Below are 21659 nucleotides of genomic sequence, written 5' to 3' on the forward strand. Positions count from 1 at the left end.
AGTTATAAACTTTAAATACACATTCAAACGTGTATGTTCTCTTATATAAATATACTCATATGTATGTTTGTATTTTAAAAGAATCTGTGTGATTTAAGAGTAAATGCTAAAAAGGGCCTTTCGAATATACTTGTTTTTACCACCCAGGTAAATGAACTTTTGATTAATATAATAATAATTTCTCATCAAAATGTAAATAAAAAATAATTATTTAAAAATATAAATCACAAAAAAAAATATTAATCTTCGACCGTGACAGGACTCGAACCTGCAATCTTCGGATTCGAAGTCCGACGCCTTATCCATTAGGCCACACGGTCCTTGTGATTAACTTTAAACATTTGTGTGTTTTACTAAAACAAATTTGTAGTATTTTCATGTAACATAACAAGGGATGCTTTAAATATACATTAGAACTTTTGCTATTGCAGTCTATTATAATAATACAAAATAATAAAATTTGTTCAAGGTTTTTTCAAGTATTTTTCTAAACAAGACAATAATAAACATTTATATCAACGGTCATAGCTAAAATCAACATAAAATTTTATAAGAATCAAAAGTGTTGTAAAGAAATGATAGTCTTACTATTACTTAGGTATTATTTATATAAAACAAATGCTGAACTGAATTAATCCTGCGTTTATTTGTTTTGGGTTTCTGCCTTTGCAACAGCATCAGTTGCTCTGTCGTCCTATGTGAACAGTCTTTCGACTATCTAAATCATACTTAATGTCTTGTATCGTGCTCGGCCACTATCATAACACGAACATGAAATTGATTCCAGGTTGCTTTACATATTGATTCATAACTTTTTGTCTATTGAACTAATTTAGCTGATTTTCAATAGCAAATTGCTTAATATAATGATAAACATCCTGAGTGATTTTCTTTAATTTAGGCACTGCATTTTGGCTGCGAGCGTGATTTACACACACAGTCCAAGGCAAAAAGCTACTTAGATTTGCAGCATAAAAACTTTTAAGAGAATTTTCTAAAAAACAACCAAACCACATCTTGATAAAACCTTTTAGGCGTCCTTTAAATCCATGGCCTTGTCATTTGCCAGCTGTCTAAGCAGACATCCGGGTTTGAACTTGCCGTAGTATAAAGGTGTGTGTGGAGTTGATGAAAAGCTTTATGGTATGTTAACTTTTCAATATGTTTAAGCACACACGCGTGATGTGGGTAATAGACTACGTGTTAAAGTTAAAAATAAAAAATATTTATACAAAAAAAAAATAATATAAAAACTAAATAAGAGAATAATACATACTGTAAAAATATTGTGTAGATTTTAAATAAAACAAATGAAAAATGTAAGAGCGTGAGTGTTTAAAGGGAAGCTAAAGGTGTTTGCAATACTGTGATATACTCAACTATACATAAATATGAAAATGTAGCGACAAATTAAATTTTAGTTAAAATTATAAAAAATCTGTTTTATACATTTAAACAAGTAGGAGTGCAATATTTGGTAGTGGCGAATCTAAAGTATACCTTAATTTGATTAAAAAAAATTTGGTGAACAACAAATTAGGGGAACAATTTTGATGAAAATCTAAATTTGGTAAAAAAAAAATTTGCTGAAAATAAAAATTTGGTGAAACAATTTTTGTTGTAAAAAATTATCGAAAAAAAATTCGGGTATATTGAGGCAATCTAAGTTGAAAAATAGCGGATATATTGATGTCACATATGATGAAGTGTCTAAAAATTGATAAATTGATTTAAGCCCCCTTAAAGTATGCTCTAATTTATATTTAATTTGCATAATATATGTATTATTAATATTTAATTAAACAATATTACTCATACGCACCCTTACTTGTACGAATTTATGGATTTTATACATATTACAGTCAGGTCTCGTTTTATGCGGATTCAAATTTATGCGATTTTTAAATTAAATTATTTTTAGAATTTTTAAAGATTTTGAAATTTTAGATGTTTTTAAAGCCTTTTTACTAGTGTTTATAAAAAACCGGTTTGTCGGATAACCGAAAATTGGCCTTATTTAAAAAACAGGTTTTTCGGTTAACCGTCATATATGTGTAGAAAACATTAAATGTCCAATAAAGTATATACAGCTTTAAAATTTGTAGTTTTTAGTAGTCAGGAATGGTTAATATTAAAAAATTATAAATATAAAAAGGTGCTAAGTCCATTTTATTTTGTAAAAATGTTAAAATTATTATCTCAGTCAAATGGAATTGAGTATAAATATATTACTAAAGGTATTTATAGACGGCAATACTGAGTATTGACACTTTTCAAATTTAAAATATTATTGAAATCATTCTGTATTTCAAAAAATCGTTTCGAAAAAACATTTATTGTTTACACGATAGTTTACAAATATTTTATTTCTTTGTTGATTGATATTTTTCTGCAAACTTTATTTTTATTTTATATTTTCTTGACATTTTTGTTTGCCTTATTTGTATTTATGAATACATACCCGATACATATGAAAATAAAAAGTTTTTGAATTGTGTTAAACAAAAAGGACTTAGAAGATGCAAAAGCACTTCTTTTTAGCTGTGATTATTTGTCATTATAAATCATACCAAATAATTAATAAAACTCCATTATCATATTTCAAATCATGGATTTAGAACGTTTTTTGTCTCTCCTGTAATATTTCTGAAAAGCTAACGAAATGATTAATAAATAAAAATTTTAAGAACAAAACACACTAATGAAGTCCTATTTATTTAAAGAAGGTATGTACATCGAATTCAATTTAAAGTTTGGTAAAATCATCACTATGTTTTTAATGAATCATTAGTAAGATTTAACCTAAACTTATAGAATTATGCGGAATTTAATTGTAATTTTTAAGTAGTTTCATTATGTGCAATTTATTCTGAAAAAGTTTTTAAGTAAACTCATCGTCCTCTACTATTTAGAATCATTGTAATTCTTAAATATTAATATTATATCAATATAGAGAGGTTTGTATTTTTAATCTACGATTTAGGTTTCAAATCAGACCAATAATGTGTACACAATGAATATTAAAAATGCATAAAAACATGAGATTTATTAATTTTAGTCCCAAATTTTAAAAACCGGTTAACCAAGTGATAAAAACCGGAAACATTTTAAATTAACCGGTTCGCAAAAAACCGAGATTTCGAAGAAAAACCGGTTTTTCGGTTAACCGGTTTATAAACACTACTTTTTACCTTGCATCACTGATATAATGGTTATATTTAGAAAATCAAATTCTTAATATGGATTCAGATATGATCTGTTTTTCGGATATCAATAGTTTCATAAGCAACTTAAAAATTCAAAATCGCAAAGTTTAATGACAATTTGTTTTGCAAGAAAAGAAGCTATTGAAGCTTCTAAAAATTCGTCGATTTCGTCCCCTATTCACTAGATTAATTCTAATGATGAAAATTATATTTTACCATATGATAACAATATGATTACATCATCTAGTGATGAAAGTGGCGTTGAACCAATGCCAAAACGATGCAGACGGTGATTCAGATTAATCATACATATTTACAGAATTTCCTTAAAAAATGTTAGCTCATTTTTTTTGGATCATTTTCACTTTTTCTGTAATTAATGAATTAATTTTATATTTTTGTTTATTTTTTTAACGTATTTTGTTTTTATTGTTTAAGTTAATTAAATAAATATATTTTTGTTGATTTTTTTTATGCGATTTAGTTCTGATTTTTTGATTCAAATCTGAATTTATGTGGTTTTTCAGAATTTTGGAACGAATCATTAGTTTTTATATGAAGCTAGAGTATCGTTTTATCCGAATTCAATTTATGCGATTTTTTTTTTGGAACGAGACCTGAGTGTATTTACATTTTAAATTTTCTGAAAAATAAAAATTTGCTGAAAAAAATTTTTGTCGAAAAAAAACATTTGGTAAACTAACATTTTGGTGAGAAAAATAATTTTGGTTTGTTGAAAAAAAAGTGGTAAAAAGATCAAGATAATCGCGGTTTTTTGCTTTTGTCTCAGCGATATAAGTTGGAGTATAGCGGATATATTGATGTATCGTTCATGTGTATAAGCCACCAAATGGCCTTTTAACTTTTAATACTTCAAATAAATCCTTGACCTTTTAAATTCCCCACCTCTTAACTGATAGGTTCTTTAAGTATCCCAATTTTAGCTTAATTCGTGGTTCTTTAAGTAGTCCAGTTCTAGCTTCACTCGTATTTGTTTAAGAAGCCTAATTCTAGCTTTATTCGCGGTTCTTTAAGAAGCACAATTCTAGCTTCATTCGTGGTTATTTACATAGACCTTCTACCTTCAAATTCGTGTTTGTTTAAGAAGCCCAATTCTAGCTTCATTCGTGGTTCTTTAGGAAGCCAAATTCTAGCTTCATTCGTGTTTGTTTAAGAAGCCCAATTCTACTTTCAGTCGTGGTTCTATAAGTAGCCCAATTCTACCTTCATTCGTGGTTCTTTACCTTCACATTCGTGTTTGTTTAAGAAGCCCAATTCTACTTTCAGTCGTGGTTCTATAAGTAGCCCAATTCTAGCTTCATTCGTGGTTCTTTAAGAAGACAAATTCTACCTTCATTCATGGTTCTTTAAGAAGACAAATTCTACCTTCATTCATGGTTCTTTAAGAAGCCCGATTGTAGCTTTTTTTGTGGTTCTTTAAGAAGACAAATTCTACCTTCATTCATGGTTCTTTAAGAAGACAAATTCTACCTTCATTCATGGTTCTTTAAGAAGCCCAATTGTAGCTTCTTTTGTGGTTCTTTAAGAAGACAAATTCTACCTTCATTCATGGTTCTTTAAGAAGACAAATTCTACCTTCATTCATGGTTCTTTAAGAAGCCCAATTGTAGCTTCTTTTGTGGTTCTTTAAGAAGCCCAATGCCCAATTTTAGCCATTCGTGTTTGTTTAAGAAGCTCATTTCTACTTTCATTCGTGGTTCTTTACGTAGCCCAATTCTACCTTCACATTCATGTTTGTTTAAGAAGCCCAATTCTAGCTTTATTCGTGGTTCTTTAAGAAGCCCAATTCTACCTTCATTCATGTTTGTTTACGAAGCTCAATTTTACTTTCATTCGTGGTTCTATAAGTAGCCCAACTCTACATTCATTCGCGGTTCTTTACGTAGCCCAATTCTACGTTCACATTCGTGTTTGTTTAAAAAGCCCAATTCTACCTTCATTCGTGGTTCTTTAAGAAGCCCAATTGTAGCTTCTTTCGTGGTTCTTTAAGAAGCCCAATGCCCAATTTTAGCCATTCGTGGTTCTTTAAGTAGCCCAATTCTACATTAATTCGTGGTTGTTTAAGAAGCCCAATTCTAGGTTCATTTGTTCAAAGTCCAATTCATTTATTGAAAAACCTTTTGAAAGGATACATAATAAATGGCACATTAGAAGTATTTATATAGAGAAATAATTTGTTCCCAGTTTGACAGTTGATTCCTGTCAAAATTTGAACAAGCTGCTTCATTTTGCATATGTTTGACAGCCATTGACTAGAAAAGAAAATGAAAAAGAAATAATTTCGAAAAATATATCACTCAAATCAAGGCTAAGCTTGATAAATAACATGGGAACTCTGCACCATCAATTTAAATGGTATAAAAGTGGTATGTTGTACAAGCCAACTGTTCTGAATGCCAGTTGAGGTCGAAACAATTGAAAAATTCACGATATGTTATTGGCCAACGGAGATTGAAAATGCGAGAGATTGTGCCTCAGTGGTTTCAAGTTTGATTGGTACCTTGGTTATGAGAGAGCATTCTGCAAGATGTGTGCCACGTTTTCACATAACCCAGCAAAAACTTTACTTACCTAGTAAGCCAGCAAGTATAATTGGAGTAAAGCGATAACTACTTATTATTTGACTGAAACACTACTTACCGTTGTTCGAGATTTTTAAAAAAATCAGGGGTCAAGCTTACAAATGTACTTACAATCAGTTGAGAAATAAGTAGTAAATTCACAACAAGAATATGTAGCTAAAAAAAAAAACACAAAAAATATTGCCTTGTGTGGGAATCGAACAGTCACATTATTTGCTTGTGTTGATAGTCAAGCTGCTAACTCACTGCTCCATGTACGAGTTATTTTATTGGAAGTTAACAATAGTTTTAACATCAACATATAAATGAATATGATATGAACAAAAAAATTAATGGCTTTGACAGGTGGCGAACCACTAACCTCCCGTATTCCAGTCAAACACACTAGATAGCTGTGCCAAATGGAAAAGTTCATTACCAGCCTGTATAAAAATAAGTACTTATTCTATTAAATAAAATAATGTGCTGGGTAACCACCACTCCTTACAAAAGAATGCATGAAATAACTTCATCATTACAAAAATTCACAAAATTTTTGCTGGGAATTGACCACAAACGTAATCGTGTGACAATCGTGGAGTATTTAGCATTGTTGAACCACAATATGGACGAGTTTTTGCGCCGTTTAGTACCCGTGGACGAAACATGGATATACCACAACACACCAGTAGTCAAAAGAAAGCCAAGGTGGGTTGGTCAGCCAATAAGGTCATGGCGTCCTTTTTTTATGTACGCAGTATAAAGGCTGAATTTAGTGAGGATTTGAAAAAACCGACAACAAGTAAAAAGTTATTTTTAACAGGGACAATGCAGTTGCTCTCTCATTCGCCCTATTCTCGTGATTTAGCTGCGAGTGATTATTTCTTGTTTCCAAAACTGAAAAAATGGCTCTGTGGAAAGAGATTTGACTCCAACGATGAAATCATCTCACAAACAAATACTTATTTTGATGACCTCAAAAAATCTTATTTTTTGGAAGATATAAAGAAATTGGAAAAACGTTGGACAAATTGTATAGAGCTCAAAGAATGCTACATTGAAAAATACAAAGATTTTTTTATCGAAAAACCTGTGTTTCATTCAAAATATTATGGACTTAGTCGCAAATGAAAAATGTGGAAATTACAAACGGAATGACTAACTTATATCTACCCTAGCCAATTATAGTGAAGGATCTAACAATTGATTGTTAGTTATTAAATCCCCCTTAAAGTATGCTTTAATTTCCATATTATACGTATAAGTAATATCTAATTCAAAAATATTACTCATACGCATCCTTACTTATATAAATTTACAAATAAAAGGATTTGTTACATTTTAATTTAAAATAAACTTTTAATACTTAAAACAAATAATATTATTTTATCCCTCCCACAAAAAAACCTCAAAATAACTTCCTAGCACTTGCACAAATATTAAGGCAAGTGTTAATGAATGTGGCTGCTGTGGTTTGTGTAAAATTTAGTATAAGTAAAAAACAGCCCACACAAATATATAAATGTTATATTTACTTAGTATAGGAAAATAAGAAATTTAAAGTTTTTTTTAAATTACAGCAATTTTTAATTAAATAACAAATTCTCTGGAATTTTTTTTATAAAATTTATTTCACTACTTTTAAATCCAACTCAACTGAATGGTGCTGTTATTATTGTAAATCCCCTTAAGCCTTTTGTAGAGTGATGTAAATAACAAATAAGCAAATAAACCCATAAAAAAATCAGTATGATGCATTTTAATGAAAACACCTGAGATGGTTTTTTGTGTAAACAAATAATCCAAAGCTCTTAAAAAATAGGAATTTAAAAAAATAACTAAATATATAGAAAAACATACATATGTTTAAAAATTACTTGTTTAAATTTAATACTTTTAAATTTCATTTAATTTTCCTATTTTTTTCAACTTTTGTTTAACCTTGTTAGAATTTTGTGTTTTTGTAAAAAAAAAAACCTGGTATAGTTTATCCAGATTTTCATGTTTAAATATTTTATGCCTTTATTAAATTATCTACATTTCAATGAACACAAACTGTTGTTTTGTCTTTATGCACACGAAAAATGGTGTTGTATGATTGTTAGGTGTTAAATGAAAAATTTGGACCTATTTTTATAATTTATAAGCTCAATATATTAATTGTTAATAGATAATGTTGTGTTCATCTTTTAAAAAAAAAAATCAAACACAAACGGCGAAGCGTTTTGCTAATCTGTAGAAACACCCAGAGTCTCTGGCAGGAATCGAACCTGTAACTCTTGGAATAATAGTCCAGCACACACTCGTCTAGTCTATCGGGGCATGGTCTGCAGATATGTGTGCAGCATATTTTCAAATATCAACAAATCAACCGAAATATTTTAAATTTATCTTAGCTTTTTAGAATCTTTTGATTTTCTGTTTTATTTCAGGAAGCATCCATCACAAAGCTACAACAATTTAAAAATGTGGTTTTTGAGATTTAGAATTGTTGAGAATTGAACTTTTAAAAGAAATGTCATTTATTCATAAAATTTTAAAATTGATTTCAATTTAGCAGAAGTCATATTTTTGGACCGAAAAAAGTCTTTAGTGAAAAAGCCTATGATTAAGTAAACACTTGCAATATATAATAACTGTTTCGTTCAAATTTCAACACCAAACATTTCGAATTAACAGTGAGAATTTGAGCACATTTTCATCCACCTAAGTCCTTCCATATATCCCCTATCAAGCCTTCAACAGACATACGGACGGACACATTTAGATCGTTTTAGAATTTAATAAGTACCCAAAATATATATACATTTGTGGATCTGTGATGAGTATTTGGAGGTCTTTAAAATTGTCTTTCATTAGATATTCATATTGTAAGTAAAAATAAGTAAAAAATCCACCAATCGTTTTTTTCTTATACCTCAGCCATTTGTGGGCCGATTTTCCCAAATTTAAATAATCGGAAAGTTGATTTCAACAGACAGATGGACAGACGGATAACAAAGTCTTTTTGGCTTCGAAAATGTCAAGAAAGCCATACGGGAAGTTTTGCTTTACTTCTCTAATTTGAATATAAATTACGCTGAAGAACACCTATTGCTCACCGCAGCTTATGGTGAATGTTTTCCATCGGTTTCAATGTGCGAGATATAGTTTATCCGGCTCAGAAGTATTAATTTTGACATAGAAGACAAAGATTGTTCAGGCCAATCCATGAAGATTGTTGTTAAACTCAACAAGAACTTTCAAAATCATTTGGAGGTACTCAAAAGCAGGAAAATTGGGTATCATAAGAATTGAAGCTTGAACGATATAAAAAAAATAATTTTTGCACCGAATCTATACTTGCGATGACAATTGGATCCATTACGATAACCCGAAGCGTAAGTTACAGAATGTGAAGCACGTCCAACCAGCCGAATCGACACCAAATCCAAATATCCATGGCGCTAAGATAATTCTCTGTATTTGGTGTTAGCAAAAGAGTGCTTTCAATTATGAGATACTGAAATCTGGCTAGACTAACACAGAGAATCTGTACCGAAGGCAACTGATTCCTTTGAAGCGAGCATTTGCTGAAAAATGCGAGAATATTCGGCCAGACATGAAGCCGTAATATTCCATCATGAAAACACTCGGTCACATGTAGCAGTACCTGTTAAAAACTATTTAGAAAGTGGTTGGGTAGTTTTTCCTCAACCGTCTAGAGTCCAGACTACTATTTGTTTCGATTAATGCAGAACGCTCTTTCTGGGATACGCTTCACTTCTGAACATAGTATCCGAAATTGGCTTCATTTGTTCAAGGCCTCAAAAGATGAGCAGTTATTTTGGCACTGAGAAGAAATGGTCATAGCTTACAAATGTTTCAAAAGAAAAGCTAAACATTATACAAAATACCGTATTTTTAAGTCATACACCCAATAAGTCGCTTGATTTCTTTGTATATAAAATTTCTTTCTAATAAATTTTATTTGGGCACCAAAATTTATGCTCGTTAATGTGATTTTCGTGGGTTAGCTCTGTATGGGAGCTACGAACAATTATAGACCGATCAACATGAAATTTGGTCGCAAGATTTACTTCCATATGAAATTTATTTCTGTTACATATTTTTTGGGCACCAACATTTTTAAGAGATTAAAGTTATTGTTGGTAGTATGTCTTGTATGGGAGCTATGAACAATTATAGACCGATCGCCATGAAATTTGGTGATTTCTTTCTATATTAAACTCATTTGTATTTATTTTTTCCGGATACCATCATCTTTAAGAGTTCTAGGCTCGATATATTAATTTTTGGAAGTAGGGCTCACGTGGAAGCTCAAAAATAACAAACTTAAAAAAAAGTAAGTTTCACACAAAACTCCAATTTAAAACTTAATCTTTTTATAAAATCGACAATGACAAAAACGTCGCTTTACATACAAATACCAATTATGCCAATTCGACAAAAAATTTAGATTCATAACTAAGCGGTAACTAACGATTTTTTTGGTTATGTTGCCGAATCTTATAATTCTACTTAAAAATATATTTTTTTAAATATTTTTATTTAAACAAAATTATTTTTTTTTTTTTAATTGTTTTTATTTTTTTAAAGTTTTTTCCAATTTCTTTTTTTAATTTTTAAAAAATTTTTTCTGGAAAAAATATTTATGACAAAAAAAATTTTTGGATGAAAAAAAAATTCGGGCAAAAAATATTTTTCCCGATTTCGACACATTTTAGGTCCAACTTACTGTAGCCTTATATACATCGCTGAAATGTACTTTGAAATATCTATCATTAAAAACGGACAGTTGTTTTCGTGAAATTAGAAATAATAAAATTCGGAATTTAGTACATAAAAACTAAATCTTACTAAAAAAATAATTTTTTGATAAAAATTCATGTTTTTATAAAATCGATAATGTTGCAAACAAATTTTATCAATTTGACAAAAAATTACTATCCACAACTAAAAATAAAAAAAATAGAATTTTATGAAAAATAATAAATTCTAACAAACAAACAATGGACAGTATCACAAAAATCCTCAATTTAATATAAAAAAATAACTTAAAAAATATACAAATCTATTTTTTTTTTGATTTTTTACAAAATTGGTTATATTTTGAGAAATAGCGACATTTCATAAGAAATTGTTAATTGAAGAAAGAAAATTTAATAACTATTAGACAAATTCTCAAAACATAACCCATTTTAGAAAATAAATTATTAATTTCAACAAAAAATCACCTTGTAAAAATGGAACATTTAATAACAGTTTTTTTTGAGTATGTATCTATTGGAACAGACTATAAGTGGTTTCTTTTTTATCTTATTTATGAAATTTTGTGTTATGTTGACCCATGCATTGAGCCACATATTAGGATTATATGTTCAAATATCGTTCACTTCAATATATTTCTATAATAAAAGGTCTAAAATTTATATCTACCCACCATAAAGTTCACTTTTAGCTCTTACTTTAGGTATTTGCTGCATTTCTACGGCATTTGTATAATATACTATTTTGTTGTATTTTTTAAAATTTGCTTTAGCAGCTAAATATTGTAGGTACACATCTCTGTATGCACACATTTATATTAGGGTGGCTGCATTTGTTTAAAACAAACAAAAAAATGCTCAATATTAATAACTAAAAAAGGCAACAATTTCTGGATCAAAATACTTTTCTGAAGTGTCATTTCAGATTTGTGTCATATTTCTGGCAAAGAAAATACTATATATAATTTGGGTATCACAAACGCAGATAAAAATAAGTAAGAAATTATGGTCGGTCAAGTCCGACCATATAAGTAAAAGAGCAAACACATTTTTCTTTTAAAATTTTAATAATTTATATTTTTGATTGATTTTCGAAAGTGGAGCTATGATCAGTTATGGACCGATCACCATGAAATTAGGTCGTGTTATTTATGTCTATATGATAGTTATTTATGTTGAATTTTGTGTGTATACCAACATTTTTAAGCGATTTATGTACGTTAAAGTGATTTTCGGAAGCGGGTCTATATGGGAGCTATGACTAATTATGGACCGATCGTAACAAAATTTGGTGACATGAATTTTGTGTATATAAAACTTATTTGGAGCGGAATTTGTGGAGATACATATATAAATTAAACATTTATGACCGATAAAGTCCATTTGTATGGGGGCTAGGTGAAATAATGAACCGATTTCAGCCAGTTTCAATAGGCTTGGTCCTTGGAAAAAATAATATGTACCAAATTTGATCGAAATGTCTTCAAAATTGCGACCTGTACTCTGCGCACAAGGTTTTCATGGACAGCCATCCAGCCAGACGGACGGACATCGTTTAATCGACTCAGAAAATGATTCTAAGTCGATCGATATACTTTAACCCATTCCCAGCCATTTTACCTGCTTGAGTACAGAATAAAGGCAGTATTCAAATACGAATAAATTTTTTAATATGTTAAGAATTTCAGACCATCAAAACGTAAAATTTTTAATGCAAATGTTTTAAAAACTTGATTTTTTAGAAAAATATGAGCACTACAATTTTGATAGCTATTATTTTATTAGATCCCGATTGTAATATGGATGAAATATAAATATTTTGTGACAATGATAGCGATGATGATGTTCCACTTGAACTGTTCTGAGACCAAATAAGGCCCTCAAGATCAAGCAAAAAAAAATCTAAAGTCTCAAACTATTTTTTTGGGCAAAGAGCTCAATATTATTTCAGACTTGAATGGGAAATGTTTGTTACTTTAACCATTTAGCAGACTTGCATTTATGCATCGCAAGCTAATAAGCACAATTTATCCTTCAACGTAAAAGATTTGAAAATATTCTTGAGTATTTTGCTTTACAGTGGATATCGCTCTATGTTAAGAGAGGATATGTATTGGCAGTTCTGAGAGGATACTCACACTTCAATTGTTTCTGAAATTATGTCATGGAACAGATTCAAAGTAAAAAAACGTTTTATTAATTTTGGTAATAACACAAATTTAGATGCTACCGACAATATGCCCAAACTACACTGGCTTCTGGTGTCGCAACTACTTGTAAAAGGATTAAAAATCCCCCACGATGCGGTGAATGTCATAACAGAATAATATGGTTGTCTGAATAAGGCGATATTGAGTTATTTGTTGAAAAACTAATGCTTTCAACATTTTTACACACTATAAAAATAGCTTGCACCAAACGCCATTGTACCCATTCGGGTACAGCCCCAAAAACACGTTTCCTAAATTTTTTCTTAATTTTTTAAGTTTTCTATGATCCTTGGCCGTATTTTAGTTTAAATAAATAAATAAATGATTTTTGAAATGGTCTTGGTTTTTAATGGGTTAAGGTGGGTGTTAGACTAATATTTTTGTGCGTTACAAACATCTGTACAAACGCATTATACCCTCCTCATTATGGTGGTGTAGGGTATAAATATAGTTGTACATGTTTACTGTAACCATTTCAATAATTTTACAAGTTTTTACAATATTATAGTCACCGAATTGTTTATATGATTGCGGTAACCATAATATGATAAATATGTGCTTCACATTAATGTAGCAAATATATAAATAATTGCAGTAAATAAGTATATGTTTATGACAACCATTATTATGATAAAGGATTTACCATGTTATGTTATTCTCGGCTTATGGATACAATAATCTGAGAACAACATATTATGATATAATGATTCATCATGAATATGAGTGCCATAAACATATATATATATTTACTAAAATCATATATAGATTGCGACAATCATGTGAATCTTTGCTTTACTAAATTATGGTTACCGTAGTCATAAATAACTATAATATTGTTAAAAAACATTTTCAAAACTGACAACTTTTTCATTTGCACCAGCCTAATAACTATTCTACATAGTTTCAGTACCTAAAATATAACTTTCACAACATTAGAATTGTTGTAATGTGCGAAGCAGTATGTGTCTGTATATGTTAAAACTGCAACATATTTTTTTTAACAATTTTTGTTACACATGACTAGTTAAACAATTTAATAATGCATCATCATCATCACGAGCACAGCCAGTAGTGAACAAAAAAACCTAAATAAATTATATGTGAAATTTCGCATAATAATGATATTTAATGATAATTTTAAAATTTAAATGAGCTCTTTATCATAATGTATGGATGTATGTAAGTATATATTTGAAATTGTAGTTTTTCTGTATAACTAAATATTTTAAAAAAGAATGCCATATAATTATAAATTTAATGATATTAATATAATTTTAAAACAATGTACTCGTACAAAAACATAATTAAATGAGAGCGAATGATTAATATTAAATTATTATGGGAATTAAATATTAAGTATACGTAGAGGAGGTATACAAAGGAAATGAATATGTAAATGGCAGTTAGTGAAATTAATAGTTATAAACTAGTAATTAGTAAAATAGATATATTTAGAGGTTATGCTTCAATATTAAAAAACCTTCGTTATTAATTCCTGTTAAATTTTTTTCAATTTCATTACCCAAAAATCTATTAAATTGTAACTGAAACAAAAACGTATGAAAATTCCATTAAAAATTTATTGAAAACTACAGCTTGTCCAACCAATAACAAAATACATATTGACTCAAGGTATTTTAGTAAATGAACGGAACCAATTTTCTATTTTCTTTTATTATCCCAGTACTGGCAGTTTGTTTTTTTTTTCTAACTTTTAGAAAATCATTGTTTTGAAGAGCTCCGTTTTTCTCATCGAGTTTAACCACTGACCAATCGTTAGCCACTTAGCTACCCTAGAGATTATAAATTGCCATGGCTAAACAAAAAACTGACCACAAAAAATACAAAAAAAAAATTGCAAGAAGAAAAAAAAATTGAAACCAGAACACGGTTGTAGTTTTCCACTTGCCATTTACCCATTACTCGCATGCAAGTTTTTCAATTTATCCCAAAACAATGAAATCCAGTTCACAAACTCAGAAAAAAAAGACTGTGGAAAATGAAAAATAGTTGGAAAAAAAGACAGAAAGAAATAGCAAACAAAAATATGGAAAAATGAAAATGTCATTGGCGACCACTTGACGCCATTCGTGCGTTCATACACATTGTCTCACTCCCAAAAGTCTTTTGGGTATTTTCACGATTTATTAGATTTTGTTTTGTCTGCGTTGGTAGTGCATGTATGTTGAGATACATTTATATTTTTTTTTTTATTATTTAGGTTGACCGTATTTTTATGCATTTCGCCAAACCATAAAATAAGGAAAAGAGTTATGGCTATGAAACGCAAAGAAAACAATAAATAAATGGTGGCATTAATTTCTATGTTTTTTAATGTATAGAAGTTTTGAAAGTTGTAAATAAATACAGCATAGATTTTTAATAATCAAATGGATTGCACATTAAACAAGTAAGAGAGCTATATTCGGCTGTGCCGAATCTTATATACACTTCACCAAATTATACTTCAAAATAAAGATTTTAAGGTAAACAAAATTTATTTTTTTTTCCGAAGTTGTTGTTTTTTGATTTTTTTGAAAAAAATTTTTTTCGAATTGTTTTTTTTAAATTTTGTTTTTTATTTTTTTTAATATTTAGCGAAAAAAAACTTTTGGTAAAAAAAAAATCGGGCCAAAAATATTTTTTCCGATTTTGACCCATTGTAGGTCCAACTTACGACCACTATGGTCTTATATAAGCCAAGGTCCTTGGAAATATCTATCATTAGATATCCATATTGTCTATATTAATGACTTAGTAATCCAGATATAGGTCAAAAAATAAGTCAAAAATCGAGGTTGTCCTTATGGACCGATTTGTGGACCGATTTTCTCGATTTTAAATAACAACCGAGCCGGGAATTCCGGAGATATTGATGTATGAATCGTGTATGTAAGTTATTTGGGGGCTTCGGGAAGTTGATTTCAACAGACAGACAGACGGAAATGAAAAATGTAGAAATTACAAACGGAATGACAGACTTATATATACCCTTCTCACGAACTTTATAACTTTATAACTTTATAACTTTATGACTATAACTTTATAATTTTATAACTCTATAACTTTATAACTTTATAACTTTATAACTTTATAACTTTATAACTTTATAACTTTATAACTTTATAACTTTATAACTTTATAACTTTATAACTTTATAACTTTATAACTTTATAACTTTATAACTTTATAACTTTATAACTTTATAACTTTATAACTTTATAACTTTATAACTTTATAACTTTATAACTTTATAATTTTATAACTTTATAACTTTATAACTTTATAACTTTATAACTTTATAACTTTATAACTTTATAACTTTATAATTTTATAACTTTATAACTTTATAACTTTATAACTTTATAACTTTATAACTTTATAACTTTATAACTTTATAACTTTATAACTTTATAACTTTATAACTTTATAACTTTATAACTTTATAACTTTATAACTTTATAACTTTATAACTTTATAACTTTATAACTTTATAACTTTATAACTTTATAACTTTATAACTTTATAACTTTATAACTTTATAACTTTATAACTTTATAACTTTATAACTTTATAACTTTATAACTTTATAACTTTATAACTTTATAACTTTATAACTTTATAACTTTATAACTTTATAACTTTATAACTTTATAACTTTATAACTTTATAACTTTATAACTTTATAACTTTATAACTTTATAACTTTATAACTTTATAACTTTATAACTTTATAACTTTATAACTTTATAACTTTATAACTTTATAACTTTATAACTTTATAACTTTATAACTTTATAACTTTATAACTTTATAACTTTATAACTTTATAACTTTATAACTTTATAACTTTATAACTTTATAACTTTATAACTTTATAACTTTATAACTTTATAACTTTATAACTTTATAACTTTATAACTTTATAACTTTATAACTTTATAACTTTATAACTTTATAACTTTATAACTTTATAACTTTATAACTTTATAACTTTATAACTTTATAACTTTATAACTTTATAACTTTATAACTTTATAACTTTATAACTTTATAACTTTATAACTTTATAACTTTATAACTTTATAACTTTATAACTTTATAACTTTATAACTTTATAACTTTATAACTTTATAACTTTATAACTTTATAACTTTATAACTTTATAACTTTATAACTTTATAACTTTATAACTTTATAACTTTATAACTTTATAACTTTATAACTTTATAACTTTATAACTTTATAACTTTATAACTTTATAACTTTATAACTTTATAACTTTATAACTTTATAACTTTATAACTTTATAACTTTATAACTTTATAACTTTATAACTTTATAACTTTATAACTTTATAACTTTATAACTTTATAACTTTATAACTTTATAACTTTATAACTTTATAACTTTATAACTTTATAACTTTATAACTTTATAACTTTATAACTTTATAACTTTATAACTTTATAACTTTATAACTTTATAACTTTATAACTTTATAACTTTATAACTTTATAACTTTATAACTTTATAACTTTATAACTTTATAACTTTATAACTTTATAACTTTATAACTTTATAACTTTATAACTTTATAACTTTATAACTTTATAACTTTATAACTTTATAACTTTATAACTTTATAACTTTATAACTTTATAACTTTATAACTTTATAACTTTATAACTTTATAACTTTATAACTTTATAACTTTATAACTTTATAACTTTATAACTTTATAACTTTATAACTTTATAACTTTATAACTTTATAACTTTATAACTTTATAACTTTATAACTTTATAACTTTATAACTTTATAACTTTATAACTTTATAACTTTATAACTTTATAACTTTATAACTTTATAACTTTATAACTTTATAACTTTATAACTTTATAACTTTATAACTTTATAACTTTATAACTTTATAACTTTATAACTTTATAACTTTATAACTTTATAACTTTATAACTTTATAACTTTATAACTTTATAACTTTATAACTTTATAACTTTATAACTTTATAACTTTATAACTTTATAACTTTATAACTTTATAACTTTATAACTTTATAACTTTATAACTTTATAACTTTATAACTTTATAACTTTATAACTTTATAACTTTATAACTTTATAACTTTATAACTTTATAACTTTATAACTTTATAACTTTATAACTTTATAACTTTATAACTTTATAACTTTATAACTTTATAACTTTATAACTTTATAACTTTATAACTTTATAACTTTATAACTTTATAACTTTATAACTTTATAACTTTATAACTTTATAACTTTATAACTTTATAACTTTATAACTTTATAACTTTATAACTTTATAACTTTATAACTTTATAACTTTATAACTTTATAACTTTATAACTTTATAACTTTATAACTTTATAACTTTATAACTTTATAACTTTATAACTTTATAACTTTATAACTTTATAACTTTATAACTTTATAACTTTATAACTTTATAACTTTATAACTTTATAACTTTATAACTTTATAACTTTATAACTTTATAACTTTATAACTTTATAACTTTATAACTTTATAACTTTATAACTTTATAACTTTATAACTTTATAACTTTATAACTTTATAACTTTATAACTTTATAACTTTATAACTTTATAACTTTATAACTTTATAACTTTATAACTTTATAACTTTATAACTTTATAACTTTATAACTTTATAACTTTATAACTTTATAACTTTATAACTTTATAACTTTATAACTTTATAACTTTATAACTTTATAACTTTATAACTTTATAACTTTATAACTTTATAACTTTATAACTTTATAACTTTATAACTTTATAACTTTATAACTTTATAACTTTATAACTTTATAACTTTATAACTTTATAACTTTATAACTTTATAACTTTATAACTTTATAACTTTATAACTTTATAACTTTATAACTTTATAACTTTATAACTTTATAACTTTATAACTTTATAACTTTATAACTTTATAACTTTATAACTTTATAACTTTATAACTTTATAACTTTATAACTTTATAACTTTATAACTTTATAACTTTATAACTTTATAACTTTATAACTTTATAACTTTATAACTTTATAACTTTATAACTTTATAACTTTATAACTTTATAACTTTATAACTTTATAACTTTATAACTTTATAACTTTATAACTTTATAACTTTATAACTTTATAACTTTATAACTTTATAACTTTATAACTTTATAACTTTATAACTTTATAACTTTATAACTTTATAACTTTATAACTTTATAACTTTATAACTTTATAACTTTATAACTTTATAACTTTATAACTTTATAACTTTATAACTTTATAACTTTATAACTTTATAACTTTATAACTTTATAACTTTATAACTTTATAACTTTATAACTTTATAACTTTATAACTTTATAACTTTATAACTTTATAACTTTATAACTTTATAACTTTATAACTTTATAACTTTATAACTTTATAACTTTATAACTTTATAACTTTATAACTTTATAACTTTATAACTTTATAACTTTATAACTTTATAACTTTATAACTTTATAACTTTATAACTTTATAACTTTATAACTTTATAACTTTATAACTTTATAACTTTATAACTTTATAACTTTATAACTTTATAACTTTATAACTTTATAACTTTATAACTTTATAACTTTATAACTTTATAACTTTATAACTTTATAACTTTATAACTTTATAACTTTATAACTTTATAACTTTATAACTTTATAACTTTATAACTTTATAACTTTATAACTTTATAACTTTATAACTTTATAACTTTATAACTTTATAACTTTATAACTTTATAACTTTATAACTTTATAACTTTATAACTTTATAACTTTATAACTTTATAACTTTATAACTTTATAACTTTATAACTTTATAACTTTATAACTTTATAACTTTATAACTTTATAACTTTATAACTTTATAACTTTATAACTTTATAACTTTATAACTTTATAACTTTATAACTTTATAACTTTATAACTTTATAACTTTATAACTTTATAACTTTATAACTTTATAACTTTATAACTTTATAACTTTATAACTTTATAACTTTATAACTTTATAACTTTATAACTTTATAACTTTATAACTTTATAACTTTATAACTTTATAACTTTATAACTTTATAACTTTATAACTTTATAACTTTATAACTTTATAACTTTATAACTTTATAACTTTATAACTTTATAACTTTATAACTTTATAACTTTATAACTTTATAACTTTATAACTTTATAACTTTATAACTTTATAACTTTATAACTTTATAACTTTATTACTTTATTACTTTATAACTTTATAACTTTATAACTTTATAACTTTATAACTTTATAACTTTATAACTTTATAACTTTATAACTTTATAACTTTATAACTTTATAACTTTATAACTTTATAACTTTATAACTTTATAACTTTATAACTTTATAACTTTATAACTTTATAACTTTATAACTTTATAACTTTATAACTTTATAACTTTATAACTTTATAACTTTATAACTTTATAACTTTATAACTTTATAACTTTATAACTTTATAACTTTATAACTTTATAACTTTATAACTTTATAACTTTATAACTTTATAACTTCATAACTTTAATACTTTAAAGTCCAGATTTATATAATATTACCAAAAAGTTGTGCAAATTTAATAAAATACAAGAATTTTACGTAGTTAGTTTTTGTTCTCAATTATTTTATTAAAAAATATTTTCATTCTCATGATTAATATGTGTATTTCCCTAAATTAAAGTGCCCTACTTACTTTCACTTATATCCAAATTAATATTAATTGTTTAGCAAATTAAATGTCAAATAACTAAGTACAATGTTAACCACATAATAGTTTTTCAAGCAAATACTTATTTAGTCACAAGTTTCTAATAATCTCTCAATTAATATTAATCATACGCCACTTGTATATAAAATTAAGTGAATGAAAGAAAACATTTGATGTGGAAAACAAACACAATTTCATACAGATGTTACTAAAGCTTATAGTAAAATTTTCTTTAGCATATCTTTGAATTAGTTTCATCATTTATCATGCTCTTAAACCAGCACAATTTTACATATTTTTCTGTTTGAATTTCCTCTAGTAAACAATGTGGTCAAAGTTATGCAAGATATTTTCGTAAGGAAATTGCTTAATGTTTTAAGAATATTTTAAGAAATATTTAAATTAAATTTACAATAATAAATGATCTAACTAAACAGAAAAAAGCCCTAAATTATTTAAGTAGTTTTACAGTAGTAAAAAAATTATTCCAAAATTAATTTTTAAAGTAGCAACATTGTTAAAATTTATATTTAAATCTTTATTTTCTTTTGTTTTATAAAAAGATTAAAGTGTTAGTTAGGGCATTTTAGGTGATGAAATGCAAATGATTTTTTAAATAATAAAAATCTTAACTCTATTTAAGCAGCTCACATCCACCAAGCTCTGAAATAATAATGGCGTAAAAATGCCTTAAGAAAACAAAGTATGCAGTTTTGTAAATGAAATATGTATGAATATAAAATTATACCACAACATTCTACATACATTAAAGTGTAACAGAAAAAAATTCGCTCCAAGAAATGGGTTATTAAAATGCAGCATAAATCATGTGTATGTATGAAAAAAAATTTGCTTAATGAAAATTATTTTATTCCTAAAGCAATCAGTTTGTTGTTATTAAAAACTGTGAATATTTTTAAATACAATTTTTTAAAAACACATGTGTCCTGACACGCTCTTCGTAAATGTTTGCTATAAGACATTTTATTTAATTTAGCTTTTAGAGTTTCATGTCATTTGAAGGTAGCAACAGGAAATAAA

General features: G+C 25.4%; 1 non-coding gene across 1 annotated transcript; it reads right to left on the reverse strand.

Moving 5' to 3' along the window:
* Positions 1-247: 247 nt before the first annotated feature.
* Positions 248-320, reverse strand: TRNAR-UCG (transfer RNA arginine (anticodon UCG)). The gene has a single exon. It is a non-coding gene; the product is annotated as a tRNA-Arg (tRNA).
* Positions 321-21659: the final 21339 nt, after the last annotated feature.

The sequence above is a fragment of the Calliphora vicina genome, chromosome 5, assembly GCF_958450345.1.
Source record: "Calliphora vicina chromosome 5, idCalVici1.1, whole genome shotgun sequence".
In the NCBI taxonomy this organism is placed as follows: domain Eukaryota; kingdom Metazoa; phylum Arthropoda; class Insecta; order Diptera; family Calliphoridae; genus Calliphora; species Calliphora vicina.